This window comes from Podarcis erhardii, assembly GCF_964252035.2.
Source record: "Podarcis erhardii genome assembly, chromosome: 3".
Lineage (NCBI taxonomy): Eukaryota > Metazoa > Chordata > Lepidosauria > Squamata > Lacertidae > Podarcis > Podarcis erhardii.
In genome coordinates, this window is record NC_138507.1 from 18,749,992 (window position 1) to 18,773,213 (window position 23,222).

At 43.6% G+C, this 23,222-nt stretch overlaps 1 long non-coding RNA gene across 1 annotated transcript in view; it reads right to left on the reverse strand.

Moving 5' to 3' along the window:
- LOC309339441 overlaps window positions 1–16,274 on the reverse strand; it is a 71,962-nt gene extending 55,688 nt beyond the window's left edge. Inside the window, exons 1-4 of the long non-coding RNA XR_014155354.1 lie at window positions 16,239–16,274; window positions 5,454–5,563; window positions 4,270–4,367; window positions 2,651–2,815 (exon numbers count right to left, since the gene is read on the reverse strand). This is a non-coding gene — a long non-coding RNA (uncharacterized lncRNA). The remainder of the gene's footprint in view (window positions 1–2,650; window positions 2,816–4,269; window positions 4,368–5,453; window positions 5,564–16,238) is intronic.
- Between the last annotated feature and the right edge of the window lie 6,948 nt (window positions 16,275–23,222).

Below are 23,222 nucleotides of genomic sequence, written 5' to 3' on the forward strand. Positions count from 1 at the left end.
ACTGATAAGCACTGTGTTTAAGAGGATGCAGAGTGATATATGACAATCCTATCTCTGATTGTGTATTCATACCTGCAAGTCACAATTTGCTGCTGTGATCACGAATTGATGAGCAAAATTTGTGAATTAGCCCTTATAGCTATATCCAGCTCTCCCCCCCCCCCGGGTACGCACAGTGCTTTTTTTCTGGGGGGATGGGGTATGCAGGGGTACGTATACCCCTAAACATTTTGTGAACCTAGGTTTGCCCTCATTGAGGGGGAGTATTTCAATATGAGTAGGAAAATGAGAGTACCTCTAAACATTTTTTTAGAAATACAGTGGTACCTCAGGTTAAGTACTTAATTTGTTCCGGAGGTCTGTTCCTAACCTGAAACTGTTCTTAACCTGAAGCACCACTTTAGCTAATGGGGCCTCCTGCTGCCGCCACACCACCGGAGCATGATTTCTGTTCTCATCCTGAAGCAAAGTTCTTAACATGAAGCATTATTTCTGGGTTAGCGGAGTCTGTAACCTGAAGCGTATGTAAGCTGAAGCGTATGGAACCTGAGGTACCAATGTAAAGCACTGGGTATACGCAGTACCACCACCTCTTTTTGTCATTGTTAAAAAGTGTGGCCCTTACTGTAACAACTTCATGGTGATTACTTGCTGCTATTTTTCTAGAAAAAAACCACTGGCTATATCCCAGAAGATAAGCTCTACCAGATAGCTACTTGTGACCAACTGTAGACATATTCTTAAGGGACAAACTGCTTATGAACATCAGAACAGTCTTATTGGCCACGAAGTCCCTCACTTGTGTGGTTCCAAGAGTACTTTTGGATTATACAAAATAAACGTCTACAACAGTGTATTGGAGTAGTTTAAAGTCTGCTTAGAGCAGGGGTTGTCAACCTGGTTCCTACCCCCCACTAGTGGGTGTTTCAGGATTCTAGGTGGGCGGTAGGAGGTTCTATGGCACAAGCTGAATCCTCCTTCCATCGAGCACTGATGGGCGGTAAGGAAATTTTACCATCAAGAAAGATGCATTAGTGGGCGGTAGGTATAAAAAGGTAGACTACCCCTGGCTTAGAGAATCTATGGCAGCGATAAGCAACAGGGTGTCCTTCTGATGTTGTGGACAACAAACCCATCAGCCTCAGCAAGCATGGCCAATGGTCTTGGATGATATGACTTGTACTTCACAACACCACATTGGCCTTTTCTTGATTTATAGCAATTCCTGGGCAAGGATCTGGCAACTTAATGAGACTGCAAGACATCTGCCAACCCAATTTGTCCATACATATTCCCATACAAAGGGTTGGGGGAGAGCTAACATTTTAAGGAAATACACATTTAAGGTTGCTTTTGTTCTCTTCTGTCTATGGTGCTACTTAGTTTTCCCTCTGGGGATTTTAGCAGATTGGCATATATTTGTATGCGGGGTCTCCCCTCCCCTGCCCCAGTAAGATCCCACACACATTCCAGGAAAGATGTTGGCATCGTTTCATAGCTAAAAATATTATTTATATTATCTTACTGCAAATATAAATATATTAAACACCACTTGACATTCACATTTGTTATTGTCTTGACATCACAAAACCCAAAGGGAAGCCAGTTATATTTCCCTTGTAGTGTTGCCAGGCATTGATCTGTCTTTGATTTCCCGTCTGCATTCAATATGTCCAAACATTTAAGCCTTCTAGGGGCTGACTAGATAGTGGAGTGTATATCACCTGCTCTAACTGTTCTGGAATGGTAGAAGCCAAAAGCACCAAAAGGCCAACAAACAAACAAATAAAATGCTTGTAACCAGTCTTAGCATGGCCTCTGCAGAGGCTGAAACTCAGGTTTGATCCTTTTTAACATACCATTTGAAATACATCCAAGTTTCACATATGTGCAGAGCTCATAAGATACTCTCTCTGTGTGTGTGCATGTGTGTGTGTGCAGTCAGCAAAATGCACACAATTGCCTGACTTTTGGCTAGTAAAAAGCAGTCTCAGCCCTTTGGCCACATCAACACGGATCTGCGCATCTGTACTGTCAGTAATGCTTCACCATGCACCTCGCTTCTTACAAACACATGATGTTCACTTGCACAAGAAAACCAGTAGCGAGTGGCCTGGAGCTCACAATGTGTTAGTCTAACGTATTTGGATTTAAAAGCCACTGCTGGGGTAAGCTTCACAAACAAAATGGCACGTTAGTGGTGTGGCTTGAGTGAATCCAACGGGCTGGATCAGACACTTTGTTCCAAGTCTAGGTCAAAGCCTTCTAGGCCACAGCTGGCTCCCAAGGGAGGTTTTGGTAGTCCTCAAGACCCTCCAAAAATTGTCTTAAAAACCATGGGTTTTTGCTTTGCTTTGCTTTGCTTTGTTTTTAAAAAACAACATTCTTCCTATGGTTCTCCAGCTGTGATACTATGATGCCAAAGGTTTTTTGCACCTCCACTAGAACCATCCAAAAATTTCTATCAAGTAAAAATGTTTTAAAATTAAATTTACTATTTAATGTTTTGTTTTACTGACTGCTACTATAGGTATTCCACTGCAATGCCAAAAGTATGTTTTCATGGCCCCAAGCTGCCCAAAATTTGTCTTTTTAAATATTATTATTATTATTATTATTACTACTACTACTACTACTAAAAATTACTGACCCTTCTTGTAGGTCCCCTGCTGTGATGTCAAAAGTTTTCTGATCCTCAAAGACCTTCCACAATGTGCTATTTCACAAAGATTGTTGGCCACACTCATTCTTACATTTCACTAGAGATCGACTTCTGAAATCTACTCAGGTCAGTTGGGAGATGATCTGAAATCTTCTGGGGGAAAACACAGAATATTTTTCTGAGCAAATCTGAGGGCTTGAAAAAATGGCTCCCTGCCTTTCTTTGTCAGCTCTTGCGATGTAAGAAGAAGACTACAATGGTTGGTAAATTAGGCACAAAAAATTTCTACTGACTTGGTCAACAGGAAATATTGCAAGTATACAAACTTGAAGAGGTGCATGTTTATAACACTATGTTTTCTGCTCCTCAAAGCCCATCAGCATGGGCAGAGGGAGAAAAGGGAGCAGGCTGGTGGGGAGGAGGTGTCAGAAACTGAAGAGGCAACTGGGTTCATTGAGCAGGAAGAGTCTGTGGCAGAGAGCAGGCCAGACTCAGAGGCAGGAGAAGAGGGGGACCAGGAGACAGAGATGAGACAGGCTGTGGAAGAATCCAGGGAGTCTCCCCCTCCTGCTGCAACCAACTCACCTCCCAGAAAACACAAAGGAATAAAGAGGGTGGAGCAACAAGAGGCAAGACAATGGAGTCTTGGGCTGCTAGGGAAGGATCCTTTGAGAGCATGGGAAGGCAGGGACCTTCGGTCCTCGCAGCTGCTTCATTGGGGCAAGGCCTTCTGGGAAGAGTTGTTGTGATCAGTAGGCCTGTGCTGTTTTGGTTTCTTTGACTAAAGAGTTAACTTCACTGACACGGGTGTTTTTTGAATTGCTGACCTACTCCTATACTGGCAGAAAAACCTCCTGTTTTGCAGTTGGACCTAGCTAGGTGTATCTGTTGCTGGTTCAAAAGCCCTTTGCAGGCTAGCAGTGCAAAGGTCAGAGGGAGACAATTCTAAGCCAGAGGGCTAAATTCATTCATGGATAATCTACTTAGGAAATGGAAATGGATGTGCCACTGGTGGGAAGGACCAGAGGCAAAAGTGTACAGAGCAATGGAGATGACTCTTACAGTAGGCTACATGCAAAAACAAGAGGTTTCTTCACACATCCATCTGCACACACAGCCTCTATTCAACCATGTGAAAGGCATTTTCAAGGGACACTGAGAGAGGTCTTAGGACTGGGATGTGCAAAGCTGCTTAGGACTGGATGTGCAAAGCTGAGTTCTTTGACTGCCCTATTTTGTGGAGCAGGCAGTTCATCATCCCAAACCCAAAGGATGGGGAGACGTCTAACATTGATAAGGAGGATAATTACACTAGGCCTGCTACTCCCCACTCTCACCCCCCCTCCCAGCCTATTGGCAGCCTCCATCAGTGTTGATTCATTACAAGGGCTGGGATCTGCAAGCCATTTGCTAACACTGCAAGCTGCTACTACAACAAGCAGCTGCAGTTGCAGTTTGCACGTCGCTGGGGGGTTTGAAGTCAACCCACCCACACTACTCTGGGGGAATAATCCGGGACAAGCTGCAGGTGCTATGGATATTTTCATTTAATATCCTTTCTTGCAATTCAGCACATTCGGCGATCCACGTGGTAAGCTGTTACTTACATTTCTCCCAGTAGGATTGTGACCAGATGCCGAAAGGAAGGCTGACCACGGAAAGATAGCGCTTCTTCTTCGCTCTGGAGCTTGGGGCCTTTGGAGAGCTGCAAAACAAATCTGTTTTCTCAGAGTGAAAATATGCGGAGCTCAAAAGAAGAAAAAGAAAAGAAAAAGAAAAGGCATTTTGTTGACACAAAGTAATGATAAATATTTCCAGAAATTGCATGTTCTGCATCTATTATGGAGTGCTTTCTTTCAATGGATGGGAATCCTCTGAGACATCCGGGGAAAACTCGTGATTGTGCCAAGAAATTAGTATCACAGCTTTGCTTAATGGGGAGGTCAAGAAAGTCCAGGATAGCAGCTCGTGTTTTGCAAGATTCTGGCTTGTGCGTACTCAGTAGTCTAATATATGTTGAAACTCTGGTACAGGTGGATGGGTAGGCTGCTTAAAGCAGGAATGCCCACATACATAGACCTAGGGTTGGGGTGAGACTAGTACGCATTAGGTGACCATTGGTCAGATCGGATGGGCTGGTAGAAAATTTTTGGAGGGCCCCAGGCTGCTGTAGGGACACTATTGGACTATGACTCAAACACACACACATACAGCACATAGAGAATATACAGTGGTACCTTGGTTCTCGAACGGCTTAGTTGTCGAACAAATCGGCTCCTGAACACCACAAACCCAGAAGTGACTGTTCTGGTTTGCGAACATTTTTTGGAAGCTGAACATCCGGCGTGGCTTCCGCTTGAGTGCAGGAAGCTCCTGCAGCCAATCGGAAGCCACACCTTGGTTTTCAAGAGGTTTCGGGAGTTGAATGGACTCACAGAACGGATTAAGTTCGAGAACCAAGTTACCACTGTATTGTGCTGTGTTCTCCCATGAGTATTATTGTATCCCGAACCAACTTACTGTGAATTCCATTATTAAAAGGTAACTGTCTACAGGCTTCAGTCCTCAATATGGAGGGAGGTTTAACTCACCCCCTCTCTAATGGCATTCCATAATATGGTCAAAACTTCTGCTTTATAAGTACTTTTGGGCAGTTAGAGGCTTTAATTGCTATGGTTAAATTATTTGTGACACTAGTTTGCATTTCCCCACTGCCACACTCTTTTAAATGCTTGTGGCTACTTATTGTTGCAACCCAACTGTTTTCAAAATTGTCACTGTTTTAACTTACACTGTTATAAAGCAAGCAAGCAAGCAAGCAAGCAAATAGGCTTCATCTATGTGTTCCATTTCACTCTTTGGCAAGAGACTTATGTATGGTCGTGACTCTTGTCCCTGAACCTGTAAAGTTAAGAGATTAGCTGAACACATGGAAAAGGAGGGAGGGGAGTAAGAACTGGAGAGTCTTGACCACTGGATTTCCCAAGGGTGTCGCTACTCCTGGAACACCTGAGCTAAATAACTTTGTGTCAAGTCAATACGGCCTGCCATATCCCAACATTTCTCATTTCCTACTTGTGGTGAGCTGTTGCTGCAAAAAGCAGGGAGAGAGGAAAGGAACATGTGACTACCATGGTTCAAGGGCATTTAAGGGTTGCCTTTTTTGAGGATATACTTTATGTAAAAAAAAAAAGTTAGAAAACCAGATGCAGTTAATATGTGTAACAGAAGTGACAGACGAGACATGGAATATAGACACTCTGGATAAATGCTAGTTTAAGCCTGGGCAAGGAAGAGGCAGTGATGGGGAATCTCAGGCTGACCTCCAAGGTTACTCCAACCCCAACAACAGAAGCTGTTTAGATCCCACCTGCTGCTGTGCCTGCAGCCGCCATGATGAAGGGAATGGCAAGGACATGGGACTGATGGTTCTTTCGCCCACCCAACATCTCTCATCTGTACCTTTGCACATTGCCATGGGCTGAGTATGCAGATGAGATGCTGGTGGCGCTGTGGTCTAAACCACTGAGCCTCTTGGTCTTGCCGATCAGAAGGTTGGCGGTTCAAATCCCCACAACAGGATGAGCTCCCATTGCTCTGTTCCAGCTCCTGCTAACCTAGCAGTTTGAAAGCACACCAGTGCAAATAGATAAATAGGTATCGCTGCAGCGGAAAGGTAAATGGCATTTCTCTGTGCTCTGGTTTCTGTCACAATGTTCCATTGTGTCAGAAGTGGTTTAGTCATGCTGACCACATGACCCGGAAAGCTGTCTGTGGACAAACACTGGCTCCCTTGGCCTGAAAGTGAGATGAGCACCATAACCCCATAGTCACCTTTGACTGGACTTAACCGTCCAGGGGTCCTTTACCTTTTACCTAATGCAGTTGAGAGAGAAACTTGATTCTGTTCATATTTAAGGGTGAAGCTATCCTACCAGGCCCCAGAAAGAGGCCTGCCCCAAAGCCTGCTGGTCTAGCCTATCACCGGCAGTCAGTCAGCCAAACCCTAACCCCTTCACTGGATCACTGCAGAGCCTGTGGACTGCCTGCAAAACCCACCATTTAAGGTAAATGGACTTCCTGAAACAATACACAAATGAAAAAAAAACCACCCTTCAAAACCAGCATGTATCTGAATTTTGTCACGAGGATTTAAAATTCTATCACAAAATGATGTGGAGAACTGAAGAGTGGGAAAAGAGACGTCAAGAGAAATCAACCTTGACCGATTCACCCATCCTTACCTGAGTACAAGCTTGGCTTAGGGCTCATCCTGAGTTTTTGGCATGTGAAGAAACTACCTTCTTGACCACTGGCCCCGATTACTAGAGTTCTTTTTCTGCTCATGTTGCATTTCGGTTTCCTGTGATGGGTGCACACTCTTTTTCATCACTGCACTCGAACGGCTTCCTAACATTGACATCTAAGAGTGTACAACAGCTTCTAAGGATGTCCTTGTCAATCCTCTAAAACCCTACCCTTTCCCCTCAGAGGACTTTTGAAAACACACCTGCTTCATCAATTACCCCAACCACAAGAACCACATGAAGCCCTCTGCTTACTGTGTTGCGTTAATTGTTGCCACTGGACTGATTTTCCAGGGTATGGATTATGTAGTTAAAGAATTTGTTGTCTTTTGTTATGGGCCACATTACAAATCTCACACTGTCCTAGTGAGTTGTACCAAACACATCACTTTGATATCTGAAGCCCTCAGATCATGATGTAAATCCGACAGGCAGTCTAAACACAGCCTCCAGTTCTTTCAGGTTTGCTCTACCCTCCCTTATTCAGGGACAACAGTACAAGGGAAAGAGTAAATATTCTCCTCAGAGTCTAGGCCTCCTGAAGTTGTCATTATATAATTTAGCGAGCCCACTGTCCAATTCATATGCTACCTTGGTGACTTGGCTACTACTACAAATGTGCTCTCATTTTGTGTTTTTATGTTTTGAATTGTCCTGTGATCTTCAGATAAAGGAAGGTATACAAATGTAAATGTTGCAGATAATAGTAATAATACCTCAATACCTCAATTTAGGTTGGGGAAAAACCTTTTCATTTTTGCTAGTTGGAAATACATGTGGGTCCACTGCAACTCAACCAGAGATCAACTAGTAGATCCCAATGTCCTTTCTGTCCACTTCTTCTACAGCAGCCTTTCTCAACCTGTGGGTCCCCAGATGTTGTTGAACTACAACTCCCATCACCCCTAGCTAGCAAGGCCAGAGCCCAGGGATGATGGGAGTTGTAGTCCAACAACATTTGGGGACCCACAGGTTGCGAACCACTGTTCTATTTTTTTTTTAATAATATTTTTATTAAGTTTATGAAATACAGAAAAAAGAGATAAAGACAAAAATAGAAAATAAAGTAGAGAAATTACAAATTTCCATAATCCTTTTTTCCAGCACATCTATTGGACTTCCCCACATCCTCCAAACCCTGCATTCTCTGTAATACAAAACATCAGCAATTTGTTAACTTATTTCAAAGCTTATTGTATCTTTCATTTTATCATGTTGCCTAATTTCAAAACTGTTGTAACCCAAATCTTATACGTTTTAGCTTAAACATAATAAAGTTATTTCATTATTCCACCTCTGACTTCTTGTACCTTAATTTCCATTTCATTAATTTACAAATGCTGAAGCTAGAATTTCTAAAAAGTGCATTTTTTAACATTCATACAACTTGTAATGTTTTTTCAAATAGTCTTTAAATTTTTCCCAGTCCTCCTCGATTGTTTCTTCTCCCAAGTCTCGGATTCTGCCAGTCATTTCGGCCAGTTCCATATAGTCCATCAACTGCGTCTGCCATTCCTCCAGCGTGGGTAAATCTTGTGTCTTCCAATGCTTAGCAATCAGGACCCTTGCTGCTGTGGTAGCATACATAAAAAAAAATTCTATCTTTCTTAAGTACTCTCTGGTCCACAATGCCCAGAAGAAAGGCCTCCGGTTTCTTAGGTAAGGTAAATCTAAGTACCTTTTTTAGTTCATTATGAATCATCTCCCAAAAGGCCTTCACTTTCGGGCAAGTCCACCAGAGATGGAAGAATGTCCCTTCCGCCTCTTTACATTTCCAACATTTATTGTCAGACAGGTGATATATCTTAGCAAGTTTGACTGGGGTCATGTACCACCGGTATATCATTTTCATAATATTTTCCTTCAAGGCACTACATGCCGTAAATTTCATTCCGGTGTTCCATAACCTTTCCCAGTCTTCAAACATAATGTTGTGCCCCAAGTCCTGTGCCCATTTTATCATGGCGGATTTGACTGTCTCGTCCTGTGTATTCCATTTAAGCAGCAAGTTATACATTCTCGAAAGTAGTTTATTTTTTGGCTCTAACAATTCTGTCTCTAATTTCGATTTTTCCACCTGGAATCCAACCTTTTTATCCACTTTAAAAACCTCCTGGATTTGAGCATAATGCAACCAATCTCGCACCTTGTTTTTCAATTTTTCCAAGCTCAGCAACCTCCAATTGTCTCCAATTTTTTCAATTATTTCCCAATATTTAGGCCAGTAGGCTTCCATGTTAAGTCTCTTACGTGCCTTGGCCTCCACCGGTGAGAGCCACCTCGGAGTCTTACTCTCCAATAAGTCCTTATATTTTGTCCAGACCATCAAAATTGCTCTTCTGACAATATGGTTTTTAAACAATTTATGAACTTTAACCTTGTCATACCACAAATATGCATGCCACCCAAAAGCATTATCAAACCCCTCCAGATCTAGGACATCAGTGTTTTCCAATAAAATCCAATCTTTCAACCAGCAGAAGGCTGCAGATTCATAATATAACCTCAAGTCTGGCAGGGCAAATCCCCCTCTTTCTTTCGCATCAGTTAGTATTTTAAACTTTATTCGGGGCTTTTTGCCCTGCCAAACAAACTTGGAAATATCCTTCTGCCACTTTCCAAAACATTCCACTTTGTCCACGATCTGTAGGGCCTGGAACAGAAATAACATTTTCGGCAATACATTCATCTTTATAGCTGCTATTCAGCCCAACAAGGAAAGTTTCAATCTTGACCATATTTCCAAATCTCTTTTAATTTCTGACCAGCATTTCTCATAATTATCTTTAAACAAATTCAAATTTTTGGAGGTCAGATACACCCCTAGGTATTTTACTTTTTTAACCACATTTAATTCCGTTTCTTTCAGGAACTCATCTGTTTCTGTAGTTGTCAAATTTTTTGCTAGAACCTTAGTTTTTTGCTTGTTCAACTTAAAACCCGCCACCCGACCAAAGTCAGAAATTAATTCTAACACTCTTTTAGTACTAGAGACTGGCTCCTGTAATGTTAATACTAAGTCGTCTGCAAAAGCTTTCAGTTTACAGTGGTGCCCCGCAAGACGAACGCCTCGCAAGACGGAAAACCCGCTAGACGAAAGGGTTTTCCGTTTTGGAGGCGCTTCGCAAGACGAATTTCCCTATGGACTTGCTTCGCAAGACGACAGCCCATAGGGAAATCTCCGGGACAGTGGGGAAGCGCAGCTCGTCTTCCCCGCTGTCCTCGGACCTCCTCCGAAGCCTGGCGGCGGGGCGGGGACACCTCCTCCCGCCGCCGGGCTTCGGAAGGATGCCCCGATGCCGGGCGGTGAGGCGGGAACGCCTCCCCCCGCCGCCCGGCATCGGAAGGATGTCCCGAAGCCGAGCGGCGGGGCGGGAACGCCTCCCCCCGCCGCCCGGCATCGGAACGATGTCCCGAAGCCGGGCGGCGGGGCGGGAAAGTCTCCCCCCGCCACCCGGCATCGGAACGATGCCCCGATGCCGGGCGGCGGGGCGGGAAAGTCTCCCCCCGCCGCCCGGCTTTGGGGCGGGAAAGCCTCCCCCCGCCGCCCGGCTTTGGGGCGGGAAAGCCTCCCCCCGCCGCCCGGCTTCGGGGCGGGAAAGCCTCCCCCTGCCGCCCGGCTTCGGGGCAGGAACGCCTCCCCCCGCTGCCCGGCTTCGGGGCATCGTCCCGATGCCGGGCGGCGGGGCGAGAAAGCCTCCCCCCGCCGCCTGGCATCGGAACGATGTCCCGAAGCCGGGCGGCGGGGCCGCGAAGCCTGGGCGCGCTGGCAACTCTCCGCAAGGAGCGCTCCCGCTGCTTGCGGAGAGGTCCGTGAAGCCTGTCCTGGACCTCTTCTGAAGGCAGGCGGGGGGCAAAAGTCTTTGTCCCCCCCTGCTTGCCTTCCCAGGGGCTTTTAAATCGCCTGGACAGCGGAGAAGTCCTCCGCTGTCCTGGGCAATTTTAAAATGCCGCCCGCCAGAAGAGGTCGGGGGAAGGCGGTTTCCATAGGAACGCATTAATTGATTTTCAATGCATTCCTATGGAAAACCGTGCATCGCAAGACGAAAAACTCGCAAGACGAAGAGACTTGCGGAACGAATTAATTTCGTCTTGCGAGACACCACTGTATATTGTTTCACTCCGACCTCAATTCCTTGTACAGACCGGTCCTTTCTAATCATGTTCAGTAGCACCTCCAGGACTGAAATAAACAATAGGGGGGATAGGGGGCACCCCTGTCGTGTCCCTTTTTCTATTTTGAACTCCTCTGTCACCACATTGTTAACAATCAATTTAGCTTTTTGCTCTGAATAAATTGCTTCTATTCCATTTTCAAACCCCCGCCCCACTCCCATCCCTTCCAAATTTTTCTTCATGAACATCCAAGAAATGTTGTCGAAGGCTTTCTCCGCATCAATGAAGATTAAAACCGCTCTAGTATTAAGATTTGTTTGTAGGAGTTCCAAAATGTCAATAATATTTCTTGTATTATCAAACAAATGCCTACCGGGGAGAAAGCCGGCCTGGTCCTTATGGATCACTTCATTAAGCACCTTTTTAAACCTACTTGCCAAAATATCCGCAAAAATTTTGTAATCCACGTTTAGGAGTGAGATGGGGCGGTAGTTCTTAAGCTGGGTCTTTTCAGTTTCTTGTTTAGGTATCAATGTGATGAAGGCTTCTTTCCACGTCTCCGGTGCCTTCCTCCCCTCCATAATCTGATTGCAGACCTCCATCAGAGGTTGTATCAAATAATCCTTCAAAACCTTATAGTATTTGGAGGTAAGTCCATCAGGACCTGGAGATTTGCCTAATTGAAGGTTCTGGATGGCACTTTCAATTTCTTGCTGGGTGATATTACTATTCAGGATGGTTCTCATTTCCTGAGTTATTTTTTGTAATCCATTAGTTTTAAGGAATTGATCCATCTCAAAGTCTTTCTGTGGCCCTTGTGAATAGAGTTCTTTAAAATATCTCTGGAAACACTTTCTAATTTCCTCGGGTTTCTGAACCATTCTCCCTTCAATCTCTAGATTTGTAACTGTGTTAAGTTTTTGTCTCTTTTTCAACTGCCATGCTAGCAGTTTCCCACACTTGTTTGCTGATTCAAAGGATCTTTGTTTCATCTGTTTAATTTTCCATTCCACCTCCTGATTTATCAATTTCAAATATTGTGCCTGGAAAAATTTCACTTCTCTGAGCACTTCCACCGACTTAGGCCTAGATCTTAATTTTTTCTCTCCTTCTCTTATTTTCTCCAATATCTTCTCCTTCTTTTCATTCCAGAGCTTTTTCTTAATCGTATTTTGTTGTATTAGAAACCCTCTCATAACTGCTTTACTTGCGTCCCAGATTGTTCTTTTTTCCACAGTGGTGTTTAAGTTTATTTCAAAATAGTCCTTTAAAGTTTTTTGGGCCTTCTTAACAATCTCCTGATCCCTTAATAAGGTGTCATTCATTTTCCATCTAAAGGATCCGGTTATGTTTAGTCTCAATTCCACTTTCAATGCATTATGGTCGGAGCAGGTTTTTGGGCAGATTTCCACTTTTCTAGTCTTAGGTGCCAGTCCTCTAGTTGTCCATATTTGGTCGATTCGTGTCCATGTCAGATGAGCTTCAGAAAAGAAAGTTCCTTCTTTTCCTAAGGGGTTCTTAACCCTCCATATGTCAATTAAGTCCATATTGTCAGTCATTTCAAAAAAAGTTTTAGGTAGTCTGCCATCTTTCGTTATGTTAGCACTTTGCGACTTATCCATGTTTACAGATACAACCCCATTCATATCGCCCAACATAATGATGTTGTTATAGTCTAAGTAGTCCAGCATAATATCATGCAGCTTCCTAAAGAATTCCGATTTTCCTTCATTTGGAGCATATATTCCTAATATCAAAATTTTTTCTCCTTGCGTCTGAATTTCAATCGCCAAAATTCTGCCATGTTCATCTTTAAATAGAAATTTCGGTGACAGGCTCTCCTTTGCATAAATCACCACTCCTCTTTTCTTGACTTTATCCGAAGAAATAAATTCTTGGCCTAATCTTTTATTGATTAACACTTTTCTGTGGAGCCTTGTCACATGTGTTTCTTGCAGGCAAATAATGTCCAATTGTTCTGAACTTCAGCAACAGTATCGGCAGTTTGACAGTTCTCTATTACACTCTGGCAGCCCGACGACTAGGTTGTCCCTTTTAACTCCGTATAGCTCAAAAATAGGAAGAAAGTTCCAAAAATTGAATCCACAGGTTTCACAAAAGTTTCCCTTTTAACTTCTAGAAACAAAGTCTATCAATGCACCTTTGTTCTGCTTTTACGATCCTTTTTGGGCGCTACAGCGCACTTCAGCCCTTGCTTTGATCTAGTTAGCAGGATCGGAAGACGGACTTCCTGTTACTCGCCTTCCGTTTTCAGTCAAAATCCATAAAATTAGTCCAAAATTTAGTACCCCTTACTCACGGGTATGTAACTGTCAAATTCGATGTTTTCAAGAAGAAAGGTCAGCGCTCATCGGCAGCAGCAGCGCGGCTTTGCATCCACGAAAAGAGCGATGAACTCACAGCGCCGCTCCCCCTTTCACGTTCTGGAGCCCCTTACGAGGTTCCTTCTTCGTTTCTGGGGGGGCTTTTGGCGCCCGCCGAGTCCCACGGCCACAGGCTCGCTCTGCCTGTGGTTTTTCTTGACGGGTCTCCGCTTTGCCGCAGCGGACGACCCTTTTTCGCGGAGCCCCTCTTCACAGAGTAAAGAGGACCGCCATTGCCGTTTTGCACCGCCTCCGGAAGTCCGCGAACCACTGTTCTACAGTGTCACGTGTTTCTTTGTGGTAGGTAGCAAAGGGATAAAAACTAGTCTTCTGCTAGCTGATTTTGTTGGACTCCAACTCCCATCAGCCCCAGCTAGATGACCAATAAATCAGGGAAGCTGAGAGTTGTAGTCCAACAACTTCTGGGGTGCCATTTATTTCTGACCATCTGTGTTTACAATTCCTTTCACATTGGGTGGCACAGCCACTGATTATACATGAGCTAATAATGTAAGCAGGTCCTCAGCCTAGAACCACCAAAGCTTTGTTGACTCATTATTTGAGATACGTTATCCCATTAAGAAAGCATTCCACGGCGGTCCAATCTGGGGGCACTTTTGTAATATATGACAAAAACAAATACAGTGCTGAATCAAAACTTGGTAACAATGAGCTCCTTCCCCAAGGGTGAAGACAGATGAAATAAAAAAACAAACAACAAGGCCACCATATGTTCTAAGAGTTCCAAGCCCATCTGCAGAACAGAACTCTCCTTCCTTGGAGGTTTTTAAGCAGAAGTTGGATGGCCATCTGTCATGGATGCTTTAGCTGAAATTCCTGCATGACAGGGGGTTGGGCGATATGACCTCAGGGTCCCTTCCAACTGTAAAGTTAAAGGTAAAGGGACCGCTGACCATTAGGTCCAGTCATAGCCGACTCTGGGGTTGCAGCACTCATCTCGCTTTATTGGCCGAGGGAGCCGGCATACAGCTTCTGGGTCATGTGGCCAGCATGACTAAGCCGCTTCTGGCAAAACCAGAGCAGCGCACAGAAACACCATTTACCTTCTCGCCGGAGCGGTACCTATTTATCTACTTGCACTTTGACGTGCTTTCGAACTGCTAGGTTGGCAGGAGCAGGGACTGAGCAATGGGAGCTCACCCCGTTGCGAGGATTTGAACCCCTGACCTTTTGATCGGCAAATCCTAGGCTCTGTGGTTTAACCCACAGTGCCACCCACATCCCTCTTCCAACTGTACAAGTCCATTATTCTATTACTTGCATAAGAGCCCATCAACCTTGACCCTGCCCACTCATTCTCTGCCTAGATATTCCTGCCCACTCCTCTTCTGGCTGTGGGAAGATGCCTACCAGTGGGTGCCTAGAATGCTATTTCCAATCTAGCCACCTGACTGCGGGGCACTGGGGTAAATTTATTGAGCTGGTGGAGCAGGAAGTGAAAACAGTGGGAGCAAATTAGAGAGCAGGCAATGGTTGGGAGGATAGGAGGGCAAGATTATTTAAGTCAGGGATCGGCAAGGTTTACCTTTCCTGGGCTGGTTCACTCCAGTGGAGATCCCTTCATGGGCTGGATCACGGGTGTGCGCCCACCATTTCTGGCGTCTGCACAGATGCGATTTCCGGCACCATGAAAGCAAGTCCCTGTGCCACGCTGTGCCGGTTTAGTGCAGCATGCGAGGACTCGCTGAGCGGGCGGCTCAGTTCTGGGGCGGCTCGTGGGCCGGATAAATGACCCCCGTGGGCTGCTTGTGGCCCATGGGCCTTAGGTTGCCGATCCCTGATTTAAGTCATTGTTTGATTGGCTGGTAAGCTTGTTTATCAACCCAACTGCAGAATGAGTCCTTTGTTAGCTTACGTCCAAGGAGTTAATGGCAGTAGACATGGTTTTCCCCACTTTGCATCTGATCCTCAAAACAACCCTGTGATTAGGTTAAGTGGAGAGATACTGACCGACCCAGGGTTGCCTGGTAAGCATCATGGGCTGAGTGCAGATTTGAATCTCTGTCTCCCCAGTCCTAGTCACTCTAACCACTATCCTATGTAGACAGACACACTCTCTCTTTGTTTTGTTTGCACAGAGCAGAGATAAGCATTGGAAAGAGTCCAAAATAATTGAAGAAGCATTATCTTCTCTGGTCGTTTCAATTTGTGTCGCCTCAGGGACTCCCATCATGCCTGGCTTATATATCAAGCTGGTGCATTTATGGTCCTTAGGACAAAACCAACAGTACAGAAGCCGTGTGAGGATTCTTAACCCTTTCCTTGCCTGCTCCTTCAAAAATTCCCACATCAGATGCGTTCCCCTTCCTGTAGGGTTCTAGATTCATGCTTGTGATATTTGTGAGACCTGGAACCCCAGGAAATGGTTCTATTTTTCAGGGCAAACAGCAGAAAGTGGGAAAGATACATGTTGCTTCAAGGATCAAGTAACATAGTTGAGGTGCAAGATAATGTGATGTTGTGGAATTTATTAAAGGGTACGAAATGAAAATGACAAGTTTAAAATGTGCCCAGGGAGGCATAATTCCTGAGGATTAGAAAGTGGCAAATACAACTCCATTAGTTTTAAAAAGGTCAAGAGATTAAAGACCAGGAAACTGGAGATCATTGCATTTCACATCTGTTGGAGGGAAAGCTTTGGAAATTGTAACGCATATGAAGGCTCGGAACACCTGGAAAAGCATTTTAGTTAAGTTTAAGCAGCACAGAATCAAGCAGTTTATATTTAAGAATCTATAAATGCCTGACCTACTCCATTTCCTAGAAGATTTCACAGTCATCACCCTAGGAGAGAAAATGAAAACTTGGAAAAGAGAACAAAGACTTTTGCAAAGCAAAACAGGACATTTCCACCAAAAGAAGATTCCACTTGAAAGTGCTCCTTTATACCGTGGAGTGTTTTTAAGCCAATTGGCATACTTTGGTCTTAAGAAAGACATTGTTGATTCTCATCAAAGAAGGGCTGTTGGGACTATATGACACATTGTACAGCAAGGGTCACCAAATTTACACTCAAACGGCAACTACAGACAAGACTTCCTCAGAAGTCGAGGCCACTTCCAGATTTTGAGGCACCCAAAATAAATTGTTTAAGTGACACAAAAACAAAATAAGGAACAAAAAAAAAGAGTGAGTTTATATAATCAGCTAGTTTGAGAGACCGTGTTCATCATGGTCTAATCTTGGGTCATCAGCACCAATGTATTCTTACTAAGATTTGTAACTTTTCAATATGTCGAATTAGTTTGCCTGTCTTCTCAAGTGATGTGTAAAATTTTTCAGAGACACCATTGATGGAATCTTTTGAGGAGTTGGTGTTTATAAGTGGTCCATGTTTCAGTAGTGTACAGTAAAGTTGGTAGTGAAGTAGCATAGTAAACAACAGCTTTGTAAAAAGATATGGTACACCTGAGCAGGCAGATCGAGTTGTTATGTCTGGTGTGGTTGATGGAAGAATATTCTACTTAATTGAATGTATAGCTCTCCCCATATGTAAGGCTCTGAGCAGGATTGTATCCAGTGTTCCCTCTGCTTAGTTCCACTGCTGCAATGGGACTTCTGTTTCCTTCAACGCATCCCCCACATCTGTTCCAGAGGTCTCCTAACCTTCTGGAGATGATTTTGAAGGTGTGCAAGGGTCTGGAAGGGACAGGAGAGGAAGAGGAAGTTCTGCTGCATGCACAAAAATCTGTTGCACCAGTGGAGCTGAAGCCCTGGATACCACGTAATTTGTCATAAACCAAAATACAGCCAACTACTACAATATAATAACTGCCTTTAGGGAACACTGAAGGTTCTCTCCTGAGTTGATGTGATCTTTTCCACATTGCTGGTGCCTAGGAGTGCCTGGACAAATTCCCACTCTTTTCCTGTTACTGAGTTTGCACTGTCAGTTTGCTAAAATGAGGCTTGGCTTCTTCCCTTTCAAGAAAGTGCACTTGTTGCTGTTCTTGGACAAGAGCCAGGAGAATCTAGAAGGTTCCCTGCTGTAGGACACTGGAGCAAACATAATATTCCCTCTCTCACATACTCACATGCACACACTTCCCCTCATTCTGCTCCTCCATGATATATGACACCTGGTTTATCTCTGTTGAGCCCTACTCAACAAACAAATACATAGAACTATTTGGTGAGGTTGAGATGATCTTCAAGCACTGTATGTTCTTGATTCTTCTGAGTCCAATGGGAATGAACTAAAGATGAATCACTACACTGGGTGAGTCCCCAGATCTTTTTGCCAGATCACCTCCATCTGTCAAAGGAAGTGGGTAATTTCTTGCAACCACAGTTGCTATAAAAAAATAAGAAGCACACATTTTATGTTACAGAAAACAGTAAAAAAAACAAAAACAACTAGCTAGACAGTCCTAAAAGGTAAAGGTAAAGGAACCCCTGACCATTAGGTCCAGTCGTGGCCGACTCTGGAGTTGCGGCATTCATCTCGCTTTATTGGCCGAGGGAGCCAGCGTACAGCTTCCGGGTCATGTGGCCAGCATGACTAAGCTACTTCTGGCGAACCAGAGCAGCGCATGGAAACGCCGTTTACCTTCCCACCAGAGCGGTACCTATTTATCTACTTGCACTTTGATGTGCTTTCAAACTGCTAGGTTGGCAGGAGCTGGGACCGAGCAACGGGAGCTCACCCCGTCGTGGGGATTTGAACCGCCGACCTTCTGATCGGCAAGCCCAAGAGGCTCAGTGGTTTAGACCACAGCGCCACCCGTGTCCTAGTGGTACACTTTTGCTAAGAGGCAGTCCTAGTGGTACACTATTGCTAAGGAGCAACTACAGGAAAAAAAGATCAGAGGTTTGAAGACTTGGACTATTATATTTCCTAAAGCCATTCTGCAAAATTCCAGGTGAATATAAGCAGGAGCACCTAAACATAACTTTACTGATCGACATGTTGAATAAACAATTAATGAACATTTGATAATACAGGTATTACAACTTTTATTTAAGATACATTAGAGATGCTAAAAATATGAGGAAACTGGGCAATGAAACAGTAGACAAAAGGTGGAATCAGCCAAAGCCTCACTCATTTTTCCAAGGCTGGCATTAAAAAAAAACATGTGTAGTTCAAACACTTGCAGCCGCAGAAGGATGCAACTCAAATGAGTGTTTGCTAATTCTGGCAAGTAAGAAAAAGAAGTTCCATGGATAAATAATATCCAAACGTTTCACTGGTTGTCTTCAAATTTGTAAGAACCATAATCTTTGGGTTTTCTTTAAAAGAGTGCTATTAAAAATAAAACACTAGTCAAGAGAAGAAATCTAAGAAAGTGAAAAATAGAACTGTACCCTTAACTAAAATGCCCCACTGGGGGATATGGGTAAGTCCTGTTTGGGGTTTCTTTTTTAAACTTGATGGTGCTTAAAATTGACTGATTGGGATTCAGGAAGCTAGTTGGCATCCTTAGAAGCTGGAAGTCATTAGGTGCCTGAATTGTTCTGTAAAAAAAAATCCCAGACTGTAGATCTTCCCTAAGATTTCCATATGATGGTAGGAAACCAGGAGCTGATTTGTAAAAATTGTTTGCAAGTAACACCACTGTCCTGACCAGTGTGCAAATATAAAAAGAGAGCAAAGGAAATTCATTGTAATGGTCAAAGTCATCTTAGAACGAGAGAAGATCAATCATATTTTTGTTAACATTCAGGCTTTGATGCGAGAGAGAATTTCATGAGAGGGCCAAACAGGGACAGCCATAGTTGAAAGTGAATGCATTTGGTCCATGATCGGTTGTCTTCCAAAGGCTGAACCCAGATTCTCAGAATATGAGCGTCTACTATTAACCTGTCCACGTGCAACTCTTATCACCAATAGAGCCACAAATCTTGGTGCAACTGAAGTTAGGAGACACTGTCAGGAATCCTCAGTATGGAGAACATGATTCATTCTTTTTGACAGTTCTTTAAGTCCCTGCAGTAAATTTTACACTGATTTTTATTTGATCCTCTCCTTGTCCAATAATAAATCTATGCCCATTCACACACTTAAAACTGAGGATTATTTACTTCCTTCCAGATCAAGAGACATAAAATTCCACATCTATTACATATTTATCACAGATGTTCCCCCCCCCCAGGACAAACCAGGTGCTAAACATATTTTATTCCAATGGGTAATTTTTGAAATTATTGCAATCAATGAACTAACAATAATGGTGGCCAATGATTAAGCCAACTTATTATTACCTATTACGTTTAATCATTGACAGCAAGTCAATTTGACCTAATTAGAGAAATCATCCTTAAGTAGCATAGAGCAGATGGCAGACATTCATTCGCTCCTCCGCTTGTAATGTTGTATAACAAAGTCAGAGATGAAATTTGGGTGAGGCAGCCAAGAAACGTGGCTAAGCAAAACACTCTTGACTGCACAGTATAACTTACATACGATCACCTAAATCTCAAGGTATAGAAGTATTTACAAGGCAACAGAGGCAAGCTAAGATTCTTTCCAGTTGCTTTCAACCCAGTTTCTGTTTAATGGTTGAAACAAATAAGAGGGCATAGCTGCACTAAATCCTAGCTTTAAGTGTTAGCTATCTCAGGACTAGGGACGCAGGTGGCGCTGTGGGTTAAACCACAGAGCCTAGGACTTGCCGATCAGAAGGTCGGCGGTTCGAATCCCTGCGACGGGGTGAGCTCCCGTTGCTCGGTCCCTGCTCCTGCCAACCTAGCAGTTCGAAAGCACGTCAAAGTGCAAGTAGATAAATAGGTACCGCTCCAGTGGGAAGGTAAACGGCATTTCCATGCACTGCTCTGGTTCGCCACATGACCCGGAAGCTGTACGCCGACTCCCTCGGCCAATAAAGCGCCTAATGGACCTAATGGTCAGGGGTCCCTTTACCTTATATCTCAGGACTGGCTAACACGATTAGTAACTCTGATATAACCATCCCTTAAGTCAGTTCTTCAGGTGCATCTATCTACACTTAAATGCATATGCACAAATATACACACCCATTTGATTGAGAAATCACATTTCCACATCAGTTTGTGATTTATTTTTATATAAAAACCCTAGCAAAAATTGATCGGCATTTTAAGTATGCTGTTTCAAAATACACATTATTGTATCCATTTTTTTGGGTGGGGGGTCTTTTGCCAAGCAATTTTCCTAAATGTAACCCATTTTTGTATATGATTTCACTGATGCATGCATTTTATGCAAAAAAAAATAAATTATCTTGCGTGGAAAAATCTGGAGATGCTGGGAAACTATCATGAGAATGTGGCAAGTTTGAGGAATGCGTAATGAAAGTGATGAATACGGATGATTTACGGGACAGCTGAGGGAAGTATGAAAGAAAATGCAGTGATGAAAATGATATGAAACTACTGTATATATATATATTATTTTTCGTTGTTGTTGTCGTTTGTCTTGTTTTATGTTTAATAATAAAAATTATATGGGAGGAGAATGTGGCATGGAATACATTTTTACTTGGCAATAGATTTCAGAGGAAAAAAGACAGATATATTACATCAGTTATGAGAGAAGTCAGTTATGAGAGAAGTCCTTGTAGACAAATCATGGCTTTCCATTCAACATACCTGAGAGTAGTGGTCTGATACCATTATTATTATTATTATTATTATTATTAATCTCATTTATTTTAAATATATACTTTTATACCGCCTTTCTGAAAAATGTCAAGGCATTTTATAACAAGTCAAATATAAGAGCAGCAATATCATATAGGTAAAAGGTAAAGGTAAAGGTCAGTACAAAACAGCATTTACCTTGTTGGGTACCAATCAATTGGTGCCACTATTTGGGGATGCTGCATTAAGGTAAAGGACCCCTGGGCAGTTAAGTCCAGTCAAAGGCGACTATGGGTTTGGGCGCTCATCTTTCTTTCAGTCCAAGGGAGCCAGCGTTTGTCCACAGACAGTTTTCTGGGTCATGTGGCCAGCATGACTAAACTGCTTCTGGTGCAACGGAACACCGTGACAGAAACCAGAGGGCACAGAAACACCCTTTACCTTCCTGCCACAGCAGTACCTATTTATCTATTTGCACTGGTGTGCTTTCAAACTGCTAGGTTGGCAGGAGCTGGGACCGAGCAACAGGAGCTCACCCCATCACAGGGATTTGAACAACTGACCTTCTGATTAGCAAGCCCAAGAGGCTCAGTGGTTTAGACCACAGCGCCACCCGCGTCCCTCTAGCAATATCATATAATATCAACACTGCTAGAAAATCTGAAAGGCCATTTAAAAAGGTGTCTAGAAACCTTTCCCCAAATCAGTAAGATTGGAGACTGATTGTGGCTCCAAAGGGAAGGCATTCTGCAATCTGAGAGTAACACCAAAAAAGACCTTGTCATGCATGCCCAATAAGTAGGCCGGCTCCGGATTTATGTCCTTCTTACAGCAGTCCCATTCAGACCAGTGGGATGTGCTAGTTTTTATTAATGCAAGTACAGCTGATTTCAGGGGTTCTACTCTAAGCATAGAGACGCTGGTGGTGCTGTGGGTTAAACCACAGAGCCTAGGACTTGCCGATCAGAAGGTCGCCAGTTCAAATCCCCATGACGGGGCGAGCTCCCGTTGCTCGGTCCCTGCTTCTAGCAGTTCGAAAGCACGTCAAAGTGCAAGTAGATAAACTGGTACCACTCCAGCGGGAAGGTAAATGGTGTTTCCGTGTTCTGGTTCACCAGAAGTGGCTTAGTCATGCTGGCCACATGACCCGGAAGCTGTACGCTGGCTCCCTCGGCCAATAAAGAGAGATGAGCACCGCAACCCTAGAGTCGGCCACGACTGGACCTAATGGTCAGGGGTCCCTTTACTCTAAGCATGACTAAGTCTGAATTCAACTTCTTCTTCAGATGCATATTACTATATCCTAGCCTGCTGTTTAGGATATATACCTTCCCAAAACAAGTTATAAGATAGGTTGTTACTTGCCTAAGTGCACTTTGTAACTGACAATTTGTCCCCAAGCACAAAATACAGCAATCCCAAGTCTGCCATGATATCCAGCTGTGCAGTGCATTAACTTTGATGTATGTGTACAATGCACTGTGTCAGTTATCTTTCCATGTTAAAACTACAATAATAAACAGTAGAGGTATAGCTCATCCTGATCTGCTCCAGAAGCAAAATCTCCTCTCAGCAACTCTAAGGGAAGTCTGGCAATGGAATAAGCTGCAAAAGAAGAACTTGGCACCTCTTCTTAGTGAAGTTTCAAGTGTATTCATAGAACAGCTTCTTACCACCCCCCCCCCAGCCATGTAGGAGCCTTAAATGTCACAAGCAGCATGGCCTTCCTTTTGACTACATTTCCCACAGTCCACTAGTGTTCCCTGCCTGCCCGCCGCTCAGCTTCCACTCGCCTTCTCTTGCTGCTCTGCGTACATTGCTATTTCCCAAGTATTCCCTCAACTCCTTTATATCGGTAGCTATTTTTACAAGACTTCTGTTACTCTTAATCATCTGAGCTTCCCTGCTTCCCTGTTAAAGTAGAGACTGGAAAAAGTAACGAGTTGAAAGAAAGAAAGAAAGAAAGAAAGAAAGAAAGAAAGAAAGAAAGAAAGAAAGATAGATAGATGAGGGGAAACCTGTACATACGTACAGTTTGCTATTTGCGCGTCGATGTCCCCAAGACACCCCAAATAAAACACAACGACACTTAAATTTTGTTTAAGGTTTTTGGCATAATTTTGGCCACAGCTTTTTTATTAAAATTACAGCAATGTGAGTGGTTGCTTAGGC